This window comes from Opisthorchis viverrini, assembly GCF_000715545.1.
Source record: "Opisthorchis viverrini unplaced genomic scaffold opera_v5_26, whole genome shotgun sequence".
NCBI lineage: Eukaryota > Metazoa > Platyhelminthes > Trematoda > Opisthorchiida > Opisthorchiidae > Opisthorchis > Opisthorchis viverrini.
This window is the reverse complement of record NW_008751683.1, coordinates 1,407,063-1,417,839: the sequence shown is the minus strand read 5'-3', so window position 1 is coordinate 1,417,839 and position 10,777 is coordinate 1,407,063. Positions and strand designations below refer to the sequence as shown.

General features: G+C 46.9%; 1 protein-coding gene across 1 annotated transcript in view; it reads left to right on the top strand.

Annotated features, from left to right (window-relative positions):
• Positions 1-5,190: 5,190 nt before the first annotated feature.
• The window catches only part of T265_02282 (hypothetical protein), a gene marked incomplete at both ends in the record, with an annotated part of 104,314 nt that continues 98,727 nt past the window's right edge, over positions 5,191-10,777 (top strand). Inside the window, one exon of the mRNA XM_009166486.1 lies at positions 5,191-5,297. The remainder of the gene's footprint in view (positions 5,298-10,777) is intronic.

The window sequence follows — 10,777 nt, the reverse complement described above, 5'->3', positions numbered from 1 at the left end:
CCGAACCGTTGGATAAACAGTTAGCGTTACGGGTATGAAAGAAAAATAACACTCTTTCTGCCCCAAACAGTGGAACGTTTGTGCCTCGAATATCCCAACGCAGCCTGCAGTGGCAAGCACAGACTTCTTCAGTTTGGTTCCAGAAATTTGTTTCTTAAAGCCACTCCTCAGTTAACAGGCTTGTAGCACTTGTAAACTGCTCTTTTTCATGCTTAGTATCATCTTCTTTTTTCCCATCATTACCAGTCACATCGCTGTACAAAAGTTTGTTTTACTGAAATACAACCGCTACCGCCCGCGCGTTGGCTCCAACGTGACTTTGAGACTTCTGCTGAGTGACTGTTGTTGTGACCGCCGGCTAGCTATATCTGACCGCTGCTAATACTAAACGTGAACAAACATTTCAGCTACAAACGCTGGACTAATATATTCACGCTTGTGGGATAATATTTCGATCACCGGAGATCTGGGATACCAGGAAGATAGAACTATTCTTTGTGTGGTGGTTCAACGGAATACGGAACTACGGAATCTTCTATTTTGAACTGTGAGTCAAGATTTACTTGTATTTCTCTCTTTGTGACTTTGTATCTGGCTTACACCAGTAATTTGTTCAGTCCACTAGAGACTCCATAGGGCCGTTAACCACTACAGATGCATCAATCGAAAGATCACTGAGTCTTCCTCGTTACTCACCTGTGTTCAAGCTATTATCAACAGGAATGAGCACTTAGAGGCTGAGTAGAGAATACTATGAGGGTCCCACTTGTGAGTAGCCGACCATTGAGAGTGTTTGGGCCGGATAACGCCATAATTCGCAACCATAGCAAATATGTGAATTTGGCCCAACAATCGGCTACAGTTGGGAGAACCCATGAGGTGGTCGTGCTCTTTTATGAGTACTTGGTTGACGCCGTGTCACCACATGGCCTTTGCTACTAAGTCCCATGGTCAGTCGCTGATTCCGTTGGTAGAGTCCTGTAGGTGACTTCTGCCACTGAAAGGCATCCAAATATCAGCTAATATTGCTGGGAGTAGTGTAGCAGCACCGGCTGTCCCCAAAAGCAAATCACCTAAGGTGAGTATTGCTCGAAATAACTCATCGAATATTTGCAGGGCAAGTGTCCACTTGGGTTCGTCTGATTTCGATGCTTACTGTCGATTCTTGCAAACGTTTGCTGATCAGGTTTGCGCCGGTCGTGTGCCCAGCTGCGTGTTTTCCACAGTAGATGTCACAGGTGCATCAAATGCGGGGATGCCGAGAGTGGCATCCACAACTTCGGCAGCCTCTCTCGCTGGCCGTAGACGCACCTGTTAGGTGCAACAATCAACCTAGCACCTCCAACGCCACCACGCGCAGGCGCGCCAGGACAAGACGGTCGGGATAGACGAGACCTTCAATATGTAGGACGATAAGTATTGCCCGCAATCTATAAAGTTGCGTGACCACAAGGTGCGAACCGCCGCGGAGTACAGCATCGTGGCAATGCACAGTAAGAGGAAGTCAATAGCGTCACATATTGACGCTGATGTCCGCAGTGTCTGTAATTCATTTGAGAGCGCCTTTGAGGGGTCGATGACAGCGTGGATGCAATGCGACTACTGTCACTGTAATTGCATGGCAGTTTGTTTGATAGACCGACGTTCCTTTGCCCTATGTGCAATCGGCACAACCGGATATCGGAGTGAATTCCCTAGGTAAGTACACGTAGGGAAACGAAGGTAAGTTTCGCTCACTAATTAATTTCATACTTGTTAACTGTCATGTCTCGTTGGATCATTGGGTGGCGGGTGGGTTTTTCTGCCGTGAAATCCATCGCCTCCACAACGTAGTGCGGCGGTGGCAACCAGTGTGCGTCTCTAACGCAAGCTGGGTAAACGGGGTTCGGGTCATTTTCACCAGGTTATCTTTTACTAATTCTTTTCCTATTTACTTTTTAGGCACAACTGCGGAACACATTTTTGAGGACTCTGTAATTTGCTTACAATCAATCATAATAAATTTGTTCTTCGAAAAATGGCTTTACAGTTCCTGACAAAGTAAGTGACACGGCAACCAAGGCATGCAGGCCTTTCGCTAAAGACAAGCTTGCGTACGAAAAAAACGGGGCGTAATTTTCTTGTTTCGCTTATAGCGTCAGGGTGATCCGGAAGCTTAGTTCTTCTAGGATCGCTTCCAGCAACATATGCTTAGCAATGTATACAGCGGCCCGACAGCCTACATGTTGTTGAGGCACGTAATACGCTTCATGAGTGCTTCGTTCCAAAGTGTTCCTTGTTACACATTCATCATAAATAAAACTTATTCACGCCGAAGATTCTAGGACAGAGGTCATCGTAGACTTGATATTTCGTCGGTTACTTATATAGCATGTAGGACCGCCATCGACTGATCGCACAACTGGAAAGAACGCATTCCAGTCACAACTGAGTTATCAAGGTCCCACACCAACAATCGTGACATAGCTAGACAAGCTTGACAGGCATTTTTCACATCCTTCCTCAATAATTGTTTACATTCTTCTGGGTTTTCAGATGATTAATCAGCCTTTGCATTAAAGGGTAAACCAACAGAAATAGGAAATCGGCGACCAACTCCGTCATAACCGCAGACGCTATCGTTGATCCGCTGGCTGCGAAGGGTGAGCCGATAGGCCCGTTATTTTAAGCCAGAGTTAGGGCTGTCCACACCTCTTCTTCAATCTACTGTATACAATTCGTTTAATACATGGCATTCGATGTATGCATTTAGGGAAAGGTCTATTAGTACAGGTATCCTATTCCTCGAAAGACTAATTGTACCATAACCAGTGATCGATGCAAACTGAAAACAGTGGGCACACCAGCAAAAAAAGCTGGATGTGGGCTAGTTTATTACCTTCGTTGTTACCAACATTAAGCACAAATATCATCGTCCTTTTGTGATACCGTTATAGCTAGAGGCAACATGGATGACTAGACTTTCAAAAGGAATCTATGTTAAACTACTGACCAATACACACCATCTGCATTTATTAAATTTAAAAATCTGTCAGCGAAAAAACTTTTCATCATATATAACCCATTATAATTCTCTGCTCCGTTCAAGAAGGTCAATCATAAACCTCTAATTCGCCATTTTACCTTATTTAAATGTACCCACCATAGAAATTTCAGCTAATGAGAATGCTGATGATGCCGCAAGACAGTTGGTCGCTTTTCTCTCGAGCCGCTGACCGGAAGCACATCTAAATTACTTTCGCCAAAACTACAGGGTTTCTGAAGTTGTGACTTTAACGAGGGGTTAGTTTAATCCATTGGCACCTTCCAGTGACATAGCGCTCGTGGAATTTTGTTTAGGTGAGCATAATTTCAAGGTCACGCGTCGTCACCGTTTCGCATTTTGTCACCGCCCTAAGCGAGATGAAACATGAAATCGCATGAGATCAGCGTATTCTGGCGTTCTTTGGTGTTCATTAATGGTACAAACGTCTAAAGAATATCTATTGAAAATCCCACCCTGGAAGATTAGTCACTGACGTTTGTTTGCATTGCACTCCTCGGATTTAACAAATGAGATTATTTTGTTTGGCGAAGTCACAACACGATGAAACATGAAATCGCATGAGATCAGCGTATTCTGGCGTTCTTTGGTGTTCATTAATGGTACAAACGTCTAAAGAATATCTATTGAAAATCCCACCCTGGAAGATTAGTCACTGACGTTTGTTTGCATTGCACTCCTCGGATTTAACAAATGAGATGATTTTGTTTGGCGAACTTGGTCACAACACATTTTACCATGGATCTCAAATTCCATTAAGTATATCACTGTTAGGCAACAGCATGAACTTTTCAGTGGCGATGCGAGGTCCATCTCTATGGATGATTCCTTTTCACAGTTATGCATAACTAGCCTGTAGACAATTAGGCGTCACGAGATAGCCGCAAGTTTCATTCCTATTATGGATATAACGCTCTTTAGGGGATGACCGTCATCAAGTGGTCGCAACGATAACGGCAGCCGTTGTCACCCACATCCACCACTTATCGTAACTTCAATGTCCGTGTCTTACGGGATTCAAGGAAAAATCCTCCGCTGGATCAAGGCGTTCCTATCAGACAGATCAGTCCGAGTGAGAATAGGCTCGACCTACTCTTCTCCAGCGCCGGTTTCCACTGGAGTTCTCCAAGGCTCTGTTCTGGGACCAGTGCTGTTTCTGATCTACGTCGACGACCTCCCAGATGTTCTTGCAGGTCCATGTCCACTTGTTGTGCACAACTTGAAATCCTGGAGTTCCAATGCCAGTAGCCGCCAAATGGATGTAGACGCTGCAAAGCAATGTTCGTTGGACTGTCACCTTCCTCTGAATGACGAAAAGTGCGTCCATATGTCACTTGGAAGACTCAGTGATTGCCTTTGCCATGGGTGGTGAGGAAGGGTCAGAAAACATCATGAGGATAAATGCCAAAAAGGATTTGGGCATCTGGGTCTCCTCAAGCTTGTCATTCTCACTGCACCATGAGAAATCGGCCCAGAAGGCATTCGACATTTTACGGACGATCCGACGCACCTTCTCTCCGTATTACTCGCATGGACTTCCAAATACTCTGTGGGGCCTACGTCAGACCAATCCTGGAATACGCCAACCAAGTTGTCTACTCAGGACGCACAAAAGACGTCACCTACATTGAGCGTGTCTAGCGGGTCGCCACGAGAATGGTTGCCGGCCTCAAATCCGTGGACGACGAAACGCGTCTCGTGATGCTTGATCTCCTTCCAGGGAGTATCGAGGCCTCCGAGGGGATCTAATCCTTACTTATGCCCTGTTTGAACAAACTTTGGCAAACAGTTTTTTTACCGTTGACCCAGCAAACACATGGTGGGGACATAGTAAGAAAATCCTCAAGCACGGAGCACACACATTCATTAGACAAAATTTTTTCTCATTTCGGGTAGTAGCTGCGTGGAACGACCTTCCTCCGACGGTTGTTCACGCTCCTTCTAGAACCCGGCTTGAAGCACTATTAGACACTTACTTTTGCGAATCCTCGCGCTGGCGAACATACTGCCCCGCACTGAGGACATAAAGAGCAGTTCTACACCCTTTTTCACTTGTGCCGTTCAGGTGAACGAGAGCCACTGACCGATTAGAGCAAAATCGACCCGGAAGACTTGGGATATTGCATCGATCCCGTGTATCAAGCCATGAAACCGTGAAGCCTCGATCCTGTGTATCAATTCGTGAATTGAACTGACCTTGATGGCGCATGTTTCGAAGTTCGGCGCCGGCTTTCGGATTTCCTATGCCTAAAAGGTCAGAAATCCTTTCGCCTGAAATTCAATACAGTATTTAATGTGAAGAAAGGTTCTTACTAATGAAAACTTGGGGTTGGTGGATCACGAGTACGATATTTGCGGTGCATAATAAAATTACCAAGCACCTGGCACTTTGACTCTGCATACTACGTAATATGCAGAGTCAAAGTGCCATCTTCGTACGAAGATATTCGGATAGGTCTATTTGTTGTACTACCCTTTACTCAATTCAGCAACAGGACATTTGTGCTGTACCGCGGTGATGACCTATTACTGGACAAGTTCATGGAAAATGGATTCTTGGTTGGTGCCTATGTGCAGTTCAAGTAGGCTTACGCATCACAGAACATCTCCCCGGGCGGCTGAGTTGTGACGAAAGTGTCACTCACTAAATCCCTTAAAATGTGGTATAGTGGTTACAACAAGGCTGATGCTATTACCACAACCTCGACTTTGGTTATAGCTATACGGTCGAGGTTGTGGTAATAGCATCAGCCCGACATCGAGCACACTGACGGTATTGTTTTTCTTGGATCAGGCCCTTTACAGGTGCTAACTGTTTTAAATAACCTGACAAATTCTGCTGCACAGTTTGTGATGCGCTTTGCACTTTTAAAGTGCAAGTTGCTACTGCAATATTGGTTGGGATCAAATCCAAATCTCTCGCTTTTAGGTGAACCAATTGATGTTGTGGATAGGTTAGTTTATTTGCACAGCTGCCTCATTCCCGGAGAACCTGTGAAAAAGAAATCTCGATGAATCGGTAAAACTAGTGTACCTTTTGGGACCGACATTCGTGGCGCCGACGTGACATCAGCTTCACTGTCAGGGGTAGAGGGTACAATGCCGCATTCCGATTTGTCCTACTGTATAGATCAAATACGCGGCCGCTTCCTGCGACATCTTTGAAGACTGTTTGATCATTAGTGCCTGTGATGTGTTGCGCCGGTTTGGTGGGGACATTGGGCCTGTAATGCTGAAGTATGCTAGGCGGATTTTGAAAATGTTCATCCACTCTGAATAAATCAGCTGACCACACATTTGTTACGTCACATACTTCGTATGCCAGAGGACTGTTTGTCTCACAGCTCCCTTCGTCCAGTCTTGTGTCAGACAGAAACGATATAGTAGATTTCAGTCCATGACCCAGTGCAAGATTTGTAAGCCAATCACCGGCTGTTCTTTGCGATATCGATTCTGGGATAATGAAGGTCACATTACTACGTCGTGTTCACCAACAATCCATTCCCGTACCAAAATAGACCACATTGTCGTCAGTTGCAGGTGGTGAGGGTTAGTCAATGCATGTCACTCCCTCTGGAACACATCCGACCATACACTTGTCTGTCGCCGCATTTCACTGTCTTTAGGTCTACATAAAACGCGGATATTTCGTTTAGCCATCCAAAAACTCATGGATCCAGAAGTAAAACAAACCTATCTAAGCCGGCTCATCCAGCTCATCCCGGTTGATCCTATGTCAGATGTTAATGCTCACTAGAAATAAGTAACCGGAGACCTACTCAGTGCCATAATTTGTATCTGCGGTACCGCCCAGCCAACATTACCCTAGCACTGGGTCTCTGATAGGACCGTGGCTTTTCTGAAGACCGGTAAATTACTCCTCCTGGTAATAACTACAGCTCAACTCCACACATCATACGACGCCAGGTAAAACCGAGTGTGAGTGCAGACCAGGAAGCATGGTATGTTTCAGTGGCCGAAGAAATGGAAGAAGCGAAAGTAACCGGAAGCGTCCGCAGTTTGTTCCACTTGATTCATTCAGCTGATCGTCGGAAGCATCTTGTCTGTGGAACTATCAAAGGCCACGTTGTCTACGAATGTGGAGCCTCATTCAGTCTTAGAGGTGTATGTCCATAGCCAAGCGTCATCGCGCTTCTGACCCTGACAACCATCCATCCGCTCTATTCGAGGATGGCGGGCGTCGAAGCAATTGGTGTGAATGCTAGGATGTCTTCAAAACCCAGGTGTTCACATTTCTGATTTGAACTTTGTCGATCTGGAGTACGCAGACGACATCACCCTTATCTTTGAAATCTAAAGGCCTGTTGAATAAACTGATCAGCATCATACCATCTTTCGACATGCACCTAGTCCCTTCAAAATGCAAAGTCATGCGTCATACCGCACAGTCCCTGCGCGTACCCTTTCAATTAAAGGAGAATCGCCGTAGGTCGTGGATATTTTTACGTACCTCGCTAGTTTTAGCTTTGATGGAAGTGACTGATTGAATCGGTGCACAAGTCTCAAAGGCGCGAATCACGTCTTCTAATTTGCGTCACTTGTGGCGTCAAAAAGGCATACTATTTAATCTTAATGGTCGCGTGTACCATGCTATTGTAAGGACTGTTTTTGAATGGTTGCAAAACATGGCCTCCGAGGGCAGATGATGTGAAGCGCCTTCAGCTCTTCGACCACCGGTGCCTCAGAAGAGTTGGTGGTTTTGAATGGCGTCAGCCAATTCGTAACTAGAAATAATCACGGACAAAAATGGCTCCCTGATATGCAGCAACGCAAAACATCTGGATCGCTGGGCACACTATCTCGAACAGCAACCCAGCTGGCTACCTGCCACATCCAATCCAGAATCCTCGCCTTCAACAGAAAGATGGACTGTGAATATGAAGCTGCTTTCAGTCTCAGAGGTATATTATTCTACTCAAGCTTCACCATGCTGCTGGTCATGACGACCTTCCACGTGCTCTTTTCAAGGATGACGGTGGATTCCATGGTCAGTGCCTGTCCAGCCTATTTTAGTATATGTGAGAGAATGACCGTCCCAGACAACTGGGGTGAATCGATAGTGGTGCCCATTTTCAGAAAGGGCACTGCGGTGAATGTAGTAACCTCAGAGGTGTCAGTTTGACTCCTGTTTTGACAAGGCTTCTGGTGTCACTGATTCTTCGTCGCACGTGATTATTTGATCCGTGAGCATCAAGCGGGATTTCGAACGGATCGAGGATGCGTCGACCGTATCTTCACATTCCGTCAGGTGTTAGAGCAGCGCCACATGTACAGACGGCCCACAATCTTGATCTTTCTTCGCCTCAGGAATGGGTTCGATTTTTTCGATCTGTCAATGCTGTTAACCACACTTGCTCAATAGGGTATGCCCAAGGAGTTCTTGTCCAGTTGGGATGTAAGCAGGCACAATAAACAAGGTACGATGGACCTCACTTCTAGATTCTCTCAGAGATGTTGCCAAACGAGCCGCACAGAAGCGACTATCAAGGGGCATTCATTCACGGAGAGACGGCTCCACTCGGTCGCTCAATACAATACCCACCCAAGCATATCCGGCTTCAACGGCCTCTGCATCACCAGAGTTTCGAAATCAGAACCTGGAAGAGAGCGAGGAGACCATTAGTTCAATCACAGGACTTGCATCCCACACCTTTGTTTTTGACAGACAAAATCATTGCGGAGGGAACCCAGCATACGAGCAAGAGCCACCTATTGACCTGGTTGCTTCAGTGTGCGAAAATTAAAGTAGATATGCTTCCTGGGCTTGAAAATAGACTTGGAAGTGTTTAGGGTTTTAACCGAACTCGGAGCGAAACGGTCAGTCCTAGGCTGGAACCTGCGGAGAAAGCATTCGAATTTGGGTGGGGGAGGGTGGAAGAGGGAAAACGTGAAGGTGTAAGGGCGGAGGCGTCAGCAGTAGCATGTTTTCGCTTACTCCCCCTGCTGTATTCAGCGAGTAAGGCGACCCGGTTGATGGCACCACGCGACGGCCGATGTGGCATGAGAGTATTGTTAGCAACAAGGTGATTAGAAAACGGGTATTTGGTTGTGCGGCAGGTACTTCACTCGGGAGAACATCGAGCACCACCGACTGCGATAGCTCGGTCATGTGCTACGCATGCCAAAACACCTTCTACTGAGACGAGTGTTGTTCTCTGTGTCTTCAGAATGGTGCAAACTGCGGGGCAGAAGGGCTTGAAAGAGATCACGAATAGTTTTGATGTTATTGCTCTTGTAGGGGCGAGATGGCCCAAGTGGTTAGAGCGCGAATTTACTGACCGGAAGGCTCGTGGTTCGAACCCGACCTCTGCCACTCGACTTCCCCTGTCTAGGCCTGGGCAACCTGGCAGTATCCCAGCCCTCGTGCTTCCTCCGGGTGGCATGGCAGTTAGGCACCGGAAGGGTGTTACAGCTGAACGATTATTGGTGTTGCACGCCTTTCAGGATAGGGTCCCCGTGATCCCAATTGTGCTTGGCTGTGGACTTTACAAGAAATGGCGGCTAATCGCTGTCAGTTTCTCTCCTGCTTGTCTGACTGAGCCCTTGGAGGAATAGGTACCTCAGAATGCTTGGCAAAGTCAGTATTAGGTCCCCTCTCTCACCCACTGTTTTTGTCTTCTTTTCACTCTTGGACTTTAAATATAACTAGACGAATCTTATGACTGTACAGCAGTGAAGCATCGGTGTCAACATTGGTGTTGCTGTCTTTGATGATGATGGTGATGACGATGATGGGAGTGTTGTTAGCTGTAAGTGTCACGGTTGTACGAGGGGTGGGATACTGCCCTGGCATCATCATCATCATTGTCAGCTGTAATAACCGCGTACTCGTCGTCCAGTGGTTGCAGCTGCCGCAGTTTCGTTCACCGATGATTTGGGGCGGGGGGTGGTAAGTAGCTGCGCATTGCACGCGTGAGCTGGTAAATTGGTGCATAAATCCAGCATTGTCAGTGAGCTGTCAAGTGGGGGGGGGTTGGAAAAGGAGCTATGCTTTGAATGCAATAGCTTTGATGCACGAGCGCCATTGAGAGCGCGACTGGGCCATGTCTGACAATGTCTCCAGCCATTGATGTGGCCCGTCTCGGGGTCCCCATCCAGGAAGACGGCAGTGACCAGTGCAGCTGAGTTTTCTGGTAATTGCTTCCATACTTCGCTGCCAAGTCATTGTTTGACCGCCTCTGGCTCTCTTCCATCCTTCACGTGGTTGTGCGAAAAGAGCCCTTCGAGGAAGTCGGTCGACTGGCATACACAGCACGTCACCAAGCCAGCGCAACCTATGCAGTGTGATCAGTTCATCTATCGAGGGTGAGTTATTTCTCCCGGATACCATTTGACGTACTTCAGAATTGCTGATCCGGTGTTCCCACCAAATTCGGGCAATGCTCCGAAGACAGCGATGGTCAAACACTGAAAGTCTTTTGACGTCCTCGGCGCGCAGCGGCCAGGTTTCTGATCCATATAGTAATATGGAGCGCACAGCAGCGTGTAAACTCGACCCTTGACAGAGAAGCTGATATCGCGCCCACGCCACAGGTGACGTAGGTTCGCAAAAGCTGCTCTGGCCTTCCCAATCCGGATGGAAATATCATCTTTCGTGAGACCACCGGGACTGATACAGCTGCCCAGTTAAACAAATTTGTCTACTACCTCAATCGGTTCATCCGCAAGCACGAGGCTAGGGTTCGAGCCCACCCAATCTTGCAGTAGCACTTT